Raw genomic sequence first — 7,662 nt, forward strand, 5'->3', positions numbered from 1 at the left:
ATTACCTATATTTGGAAAATAATAATTTCTTTACCCCACAGGACTTTAGAGATTATATAAGTGATCATATATTCCCTCCTATACGTGCCCTTTCTCTTTACCTGAATATGTTCAAGTTAGTTTTTGTCTCTGAACATGTAAACATTATTTAGTTTTAAATTGTAAAGATGAGATTGTAATTATTTGATTCTTGTCAAAATTTTTGACATATTCTAGGCAATATATCAACACAAAGCAGGTGATTTTTAACTCTGTTACAGTATGTGTCTATCAACATTTCTTGGTCTATCCTTGCCCATTTATATTATGTGACATGAAATAAAAGTAAGGAAATAAACAACTAGTTTAGGATGAGTTCCAGTCTGTAATGATCGTATCATTTCCTAAGATCTGCTGTGAAAAAATGCTTATTTTCTCCCCTTGTTTCTTATATTTGTTGATCAATTTTTCTTCTATTTGTAAGTTCAGCACCATGCCAAATTGTCAGAATTATTGTTTCAGACTTTAGTTGGTTTTGCTGCTAGAACCACCCTTAATGTCTCAGTTACCAAGCAACAAAATCCCTACCTTGTTCCTATATGTTTGAGTATCTATTTTCTGGAGGAATGCAGTAATAGGAGGGAATGGGATTAAAGAGAGCAAAATAAAGCAATCGTGGGTTATATCAAGTTTAGGCATAGTCCCAACACTAGGGATATCTGACTCGGCTTTCAGGATATATTAGTTAGTGTTCAGACAAGTTGCTGTAACAAAGAGACCCTAAAATATAATAGCAAAAATAATATAGAAATGTATCCATCTTTCACATAAAAGAATAGAGGTAGTAGGTCCAGAGTTGGTATCGAGACTCCCATCTCTGTGTTCACGGTGTCTATTTCATAAGCAGCTATTTTGCACCATCTCCAGGCCACTAGTGTAGAAGAAAAGTCGAGAAAACATTCATACATTACTCTGAAGTCATGCCCTAGAAGTGGACATTGCTTCTTCTCATATCCCATTGATATGAAAATAATCAGTGAGAAAATAATATATGTGAGAAAATAATATATATGTTCACAGTAGGCTGCATAGGAGGCTTGAAATTGTACTGTCTAGGCATGCCCAATTCTCTTATTGTACAGGGGAGGGATAAATATTAGTAGGCAATTATGCATCTCAGCCCTAAAGCCAAAAAAAACAGAGACAAAGAACTTGTGGTGATTTAAATCGCTATAGAGTAGTTATGCCTACAGATAATCTATGTATTCTCAGCAGCAATTCAGCCTGGGATCCACAGGAAAGGATACAGCAGAGAAAGCTAAGATACACAATACAGTAAGAACACCTTGATCCACCTTGGTCTGACTATTCAGGAGAGCCTGGGGGAAATATTCAGAATAGCCTAAATCATTTAACTTGGAAGTGGATGAGTTAAAAACACATATGGAACAGAACACGCTCATGAGACTTCTGGTTTTATAGTACTATTTCTGACTGGAGTTGTAGGCTTCCATCAGCCACCAGAGACCTAGCACTTCCAAGTGAGACTGGATTATTAGGGAATTGCTTAATATATTAGAAGACAAACTACAGTAAACTTGAGTAAAGATAGTTTGTTCTTAAGTTTGCAAAAACTCCGTCAGAAAGACGGCGATAAAAATTGTATTAAAGGTAAGGCAGAACAATAATCTTCTAATTTCTTGTTTAAAATGAGCATAACTTTCAAAGTCCAAGAACTATGCTACTAATTAACATGTGGCTATATTATCCATTGAGGTATAATCTTTCCTTAGGCCTTACTGTCACTCTATTATAAAATGTTGAACTTAATCATATCCTCAGATCTCAAGAATTTCAATATCAAGTGCTATAATTTTCCCCCAAATGTGACTAAACCCAAGTTTTATTCATTTAATTAAAATTAAAATTATGCTCAATTATTCTTTCATTTTATATTACCTATTTTAATAATGATCATGACTCACCACTCTTCTTGTCTTCTCGAATATTTCTATTTATGATTACGTCAATAAAATGTCAAAATAATCCATTTGGTTAGGAGATAAAGTAAGTTTTAAGAAGTTATTGAAAGGTTATGAATAAAATGTTTAACTTTCTGCAAATTATTTTGAAGTTCTCTGGAGTATATATGCAGATATTCCTAATTTTTCAAAATTTGAAATAATAAGCAAGTAAATCAGTGAGCTTCTGATATCTGATAAAATGGCAACTAGCACATGCTTTTGGGTTTCTCCCATATAATCCACTCCAGAATAATTACAGAAGCAATAGAGAAGCATAGATTTGAAGGAATGATATTAAAGAGTGAGAAACTTGGGAGATCAAAGGCTGTTGTGAATTAGTGAGCAAGTGAGTGGAGTGAGTGAGAAGCAGAGAGAGTGGCATGTGGATTAACAGCATCCTGGGAGAAAGGTGAAGTACAGCAGGAGGCGAGAATGAGAGAGAGTTTTAAAATTCTGACCTTAGAACCACATTATCTTGGGAATGCCATTGCTTGCCATCACCACAGAAATCTCTAGCACAGTCCTAAGAATTGGCCCTGATGGCCTGAATTACTAATGGATCAAGTCTGGAAGAAAGTAGGAAGTTCATTGCTAAAAACCACCTGAATTTTAGGAGGGCAGAAGTCTGCCCAAATAGATAATGTATTTCCCAGCTCCCCTTGAAACTAGATGTAGCCACGTGATGCAATTCTGGTCCATGGGGTACAAGTGGAAATGATGTTTACAACTTCTCGATTGTATCTTTAAAAAGCAAAATTTCTTGTCCTTCCCATGTCCCCCTTTCTTGCTGGCATAGAAATGACAACACTTATAGGAGTCAACTTGGACCTAGAACCACATTTTACCTTGAGTTTTTCAATGACTTTGTGGTAAAAATATCCTAGCTCTAGACAACTTCCCTTTGGACTATTAAGTGAGAGAGAAACAAAATTCTATCGCATTTAAGTCATTGTAACTTTGAGTCTCCTTAACGTCTACTTAACGTAGACCCTAAGTAATTCAGGATATAAAGAGGAATCTACACCAGGGAGTGGTCAGATAGAGTGGCAAGACATGACACTGATGAAAGGGTTTCTAAGGTTCCTGAGATTCTTGTGCTTGGGGTTTATTCCCTAAATGACCCTTAGTCTCACCAGGAAGGACACAACTATGACCTACCTCCTGTAATACAATTATCAAAAAGGGAAAGTGATACAATCAGAGGAATGTGAACTCACAAGACAAAATAATCAGATATTTGAGAAGTAAACCCACTAGAAAGAAAAATAACAAATGTAACACATGATGCTGAATTTTTGGAACAGACGGAATAAGATTTAAATTAATTTTAATACATAAACTTTATGGAAGTTTTTTTATTATGGAAGAATATTAGTAATTAAAAAAAACAGAGAAAGTAACAAAGTAGAAATTTTACTGATGGTGGATGAGACAAAATGCTGGTTAGAAACAGTTAAAGCATGAGTAAATGACCTGGAAAATCATATTCAGAAAATTTTACAGAAGGCAATAGGAAAAAGATAACAAGATAAATATTAAGAAATTGGGGGAATAGAAGTAGAATTGCCAGCATATAGACATAGAATACCAAAATCAGAGCAAACATTTCAAGAAATAAAATACAGATATAAAGTTTAAAATCTCATAGTGAAATAACTTATAGAATGTCAACCTTCTAGTTAAAGGAAATCTCTACCTACACATCTTATATTTGAAATTTAAATTTGTCAAAGACAAAGAACAATTCTAGAAACTTCCAAAGTGAAAAGACGTTTGCATATTTTCCAGAAAAATAGAAAGAAATAGCTAAAGGTAACCATTCACTCTATGAAGTTTGTGTAATCTGAAACTATAAAGAGATAATATAAAAAGGAAAATTATAGATCCATTTCTCTTATGAATACAGATGAGAAGACTCTAGATAAAACAATACTTAAGTGAATCCAGCCATGTACTAAAATTAATGCATCATGATCATATAAGATTTATCCCAAAAAGTCTTTGCTGATTCAACCTAAAAAATTTTGGCATTATAATTCATCACATACTGGACTAAATAAGAAAAACAGTATATATCACAGATGTAAACTAAGCATTTCATAAAAATTAATACCTTCTAAACAATATTAACAAACAATATAAAGAAGGAAACATTCCTAATATGGCAAAGGTTATATACCAAATACCTATATAGACGTATTCCTTTTAAGAGCAAGAAGAAGACAGGAATTCTCCTTAGAGTGGCCATCCTTTAACATAGCACTGAATGTCCTGGCTAGGCTATAAGAATACAGTCATGAACCGCATAATGACATTTCAGTCAACAATGGACCGAATATATGATGGTGGTCCCCTAAGATTAGCGTCATATAGCCTAGATGTGTAGTAGGCTATGCCACGTAGATATGTGTAGGTATACTCCATGATATTCGCACAATGATGAAATGACCTAACGATGCATTTCTCAGGCTGTATCCCCATCATTAAGCAAAGCGTGGCTGTAATGGAAGGGAGGAAAGGAGAAAGAGAGACAGACGAGTATGGAGAGACAGAAAAAAAGAGAGCGAAGGAAGAAAAGGAAAGAAAGGAATTAGAGTGTAAGGATTGAAAGGGATTAGATAAAAATGTCATTATTTGCAAATGATATAATCATCTACATAGAAAAAATTCACAGCATCAAAAGCTACTAGAACTAATAAGATAGTTAAGTAAGTTTGCTAGTCTCAAGATGAGTATATAAAAACCAGGGTCATTTCTCTACATTGACAATCTACTAGAATATAAAATAAAATACTATATATAAGTCCCCAAAACTATAAAAATTATTTAGGAGTTTATAAGAAAAGAATTTGTAATACCGTTATGGACAAAAATTTAAAAATCTAATAACTAAGGGGTTAAAAAAAGCTTTGAACTAAAAAAAATTTCAGGTTCTTATATTGGATAACAACATCATATTAATGCAAAGTTTCTCTAAACTAAACTGTCAATTCATTGCAATCCCAATCAGAATTTCTGCTGATTATTTGAAGAATTTGTTGAAATTATTTGTAAAATAAAGTCTTAGAATTAGCTAAGTCATATTTGAGGGGACAAAAAATTGAAGAGAGGGGTTATTGTTGTTAGCACCGTCAAGTGGATTCCAACTCCTAGAAACCTTGTGTATAGCAGAGTGGAATCCTGCCTGGTCTTTTTGGGCTATCCTCTCACCTTCTGGTGCTATATCAGGCAATACTCCACTGCCATTTATAGGGTTTTCATGGCCAATTTTTTTGGAAGTGGATGGCCAGGTCATTCTTCCTAGTCTTATATTTGGTATAAGCTCTGCTGAAACCTGTCCATCATGGGTGATCCTGCTAGTTTTTGAAATATTGATGGCATAGCTTTCAGCATCGCAGCAACACACAGCCACAACATTATGACAACTGACAGGTGGGTGGTGTGGTTCCCTGACCACCAAACAGACCTGGGCAGCAGTGGAGTGCTGAATCTTAACATGTAGACCACCAGGGCTGGCTTAAAGAGAGGGGTATTTGTACTATAATTCCGTGTTGGTGTAAATAATATGCTATTGATCCCCAAACAAAAAAAAGTGCAATGAAATTGAAAGTTCAGACAGACCCTTCTATACACGGAAACAAGATACAATAAAAATATATCTTAAAACAGTGGGAAATGTTCACTTATGTGTAGTTCCCTGAAAAAAATATGAGATTAAATACTGCAATTTACAAGGTGAAATATAAAGAAAATAAAGGATAATGAAGGAAAATGTCTTTTGAATTTTGGTTGGGAAGGTTATCTTAAAACAGAATTCCAAATTTTATCTTATGTTAATCCTATGCACTAGAAAAATCATGTCCAATAAGTGTAGCCCACACACTGCATATTTTAGCTTCAGCGCAAATTCATTGTAACTTCCTTTCCTTTCTGAACTATCCAAAATCTTCTAACTTTCTCCAAACAACCCAAATAGAATGTGTTGAAACTCTGAAGTCTAATTATACTCATGAAACATATCACTCATTTGGGACTTTCCACAGTCCTCCTTGTATTCATCCAAGTATTCATTTTTTCAATATGTATGCCTCAGTGGATATGTTTGGATTTGTGGGTTCAAACGGGACCAAAGAGGCATGTCATAATATGGATATAAGATGATGTCCTCATATTTGGAAATATTTGCAACAGCTTTATTGAAATATAACTGACACATAATAAACTACACATACATATGGCAAGTGGACAGTTTGATAAGTTTTGATATATATATACAACTGTGAAATCAAAGCGACAAAGTAATAAATATAGCCATCATCACTAAAAGTTTTCTCTTACAACTTTATAATCCCTCCCTCTCACCAGCCCCCCCAAGCCTATCCCTAAGCAACTCCTGCTCTGCTTTGTGTGGCTATAGATTTGTCTTCATTATCCAGAATGTATACATAAGTGGAATCATCTGGAACAAACTCTTTTATGTGGCTTTTTTCACTCAGCATAATTATTTTGAGATTCGTCCATGTTTTTTCATTTATTAATATTCACTTATTTTTATTACTGAGTAGTATTCCGTCATATTGATATACCATATATGTCTTTCTAAAAATCAGCTTCTGTAATTTATGAAACAGTGAATTTGTCCATTTCATCTAAGTTGTAGAACTTACGGACATACCATCTTTCACCATATTGCCTTATTATTTTTCAATGGGTGTAGGGTCTGTTGAGATGCTCCTCCTCCTTAAATTCCTGATATTGATAATTTATGTCTGTGAGTGTGTTTGTATCCTCTTTGTATCTGTATCTGCCAGGTATTAGTATTCTCACCCTAGACACCCTAGCTTTTAGGAATTTGTTAAACATTTAGCTGAAATGATGCTCTTTCAAGCTTTTTACATCCTAAGTTGAAAGTCTAGCCTTGCTTTTCTTTTGGCTTGCTTTTAACTTAGTTTTAACCTTTACTCTTTTAACATGGAGTCAAGCAGGAGGTAAGGGTGTTGGAGAAATAATTTTCCAACATTTCTCATGTAAACTTAAATTTTAGATCCTCTTTTGGAGTAAAATAGGCTCTTTACTGTCTACAATGCTATTTCTGAGTTGCAGAAATTCTCTCTGCGTTGCTTCCCTGTATTACCGTATTTTTCACCTGTATTCCCCCATTCGATTTTGACTGCCACAATCAGACAAACAGAACTGCAGGGAATTTTTTTCTTGCATCTTTATTGGAAACCTTAGCAGCAAACAGTAATTGTTTCAGTCCTGTCAAATAGATGCAGTGGTATTGATTTTTAATAGCTATAACTTTTTATTTTTAATAAAAAATCAAATTATATTTGCTTCAATATCATCTAGTTTGTTATAGGTTATTTACAAAATCAAGCCTCATGTAGGGAAAATAGAAGACAAACATTTTTGTTCTTTGTTCTCTAACTATATTTTAAGACATAGGCGCTGTGTTTAAATACTTGACTAATAACCTGTAGCTAAAGAAAATATATTCATAATACTTTCACTTCAAAATTAAATAAGTTGGCCAGTATGACACTTACTGCTAGCACTAAATTTTTTGGTTTCTTAATCAAGAATAGGAACAGATGATGAGAGTAGTTTCATGTTTTGTTGCTCTATGTGAACTATAGTAAGAAATAATTGACAGCCA

At 33.9% G+C, this 7,662-nt stretch overlaps 1 non-coding gene across 1 annotated transcript; it reads right to left on the bottom strand.

The window, feature by feature from the left end:
- Positions 1-7,147: 7,147 nt before the first annotated feature.
- Positions 7,148-7,279, bottom strand: LOC131411643 (small nucleolar RNA SNORA31). Its single transcript, XR_009221624.1, has one exon. It is a non-coding gene; the product is annotated as a small nucleolar RNA SNORA31 (small nucleolar RNA).
- Between the last annotated feature and the right edge of the window lie 383 nt (positions 7,280-7,662).

Source organism: Diceros bicornis, chromosome 11 (genome assembly GCF_020826845.1).
Source record: "Diceros bicornis minor isolate mBicDic1 chromosome 11, mDicBic1.mat.cur, whole genome shotgun sequence".
NCBI lineage: Eukaryota > Metazoa > Chordata > Mammalia > Perissodactyla > Rhinocerotidae > Diceros > Diceros bicornis.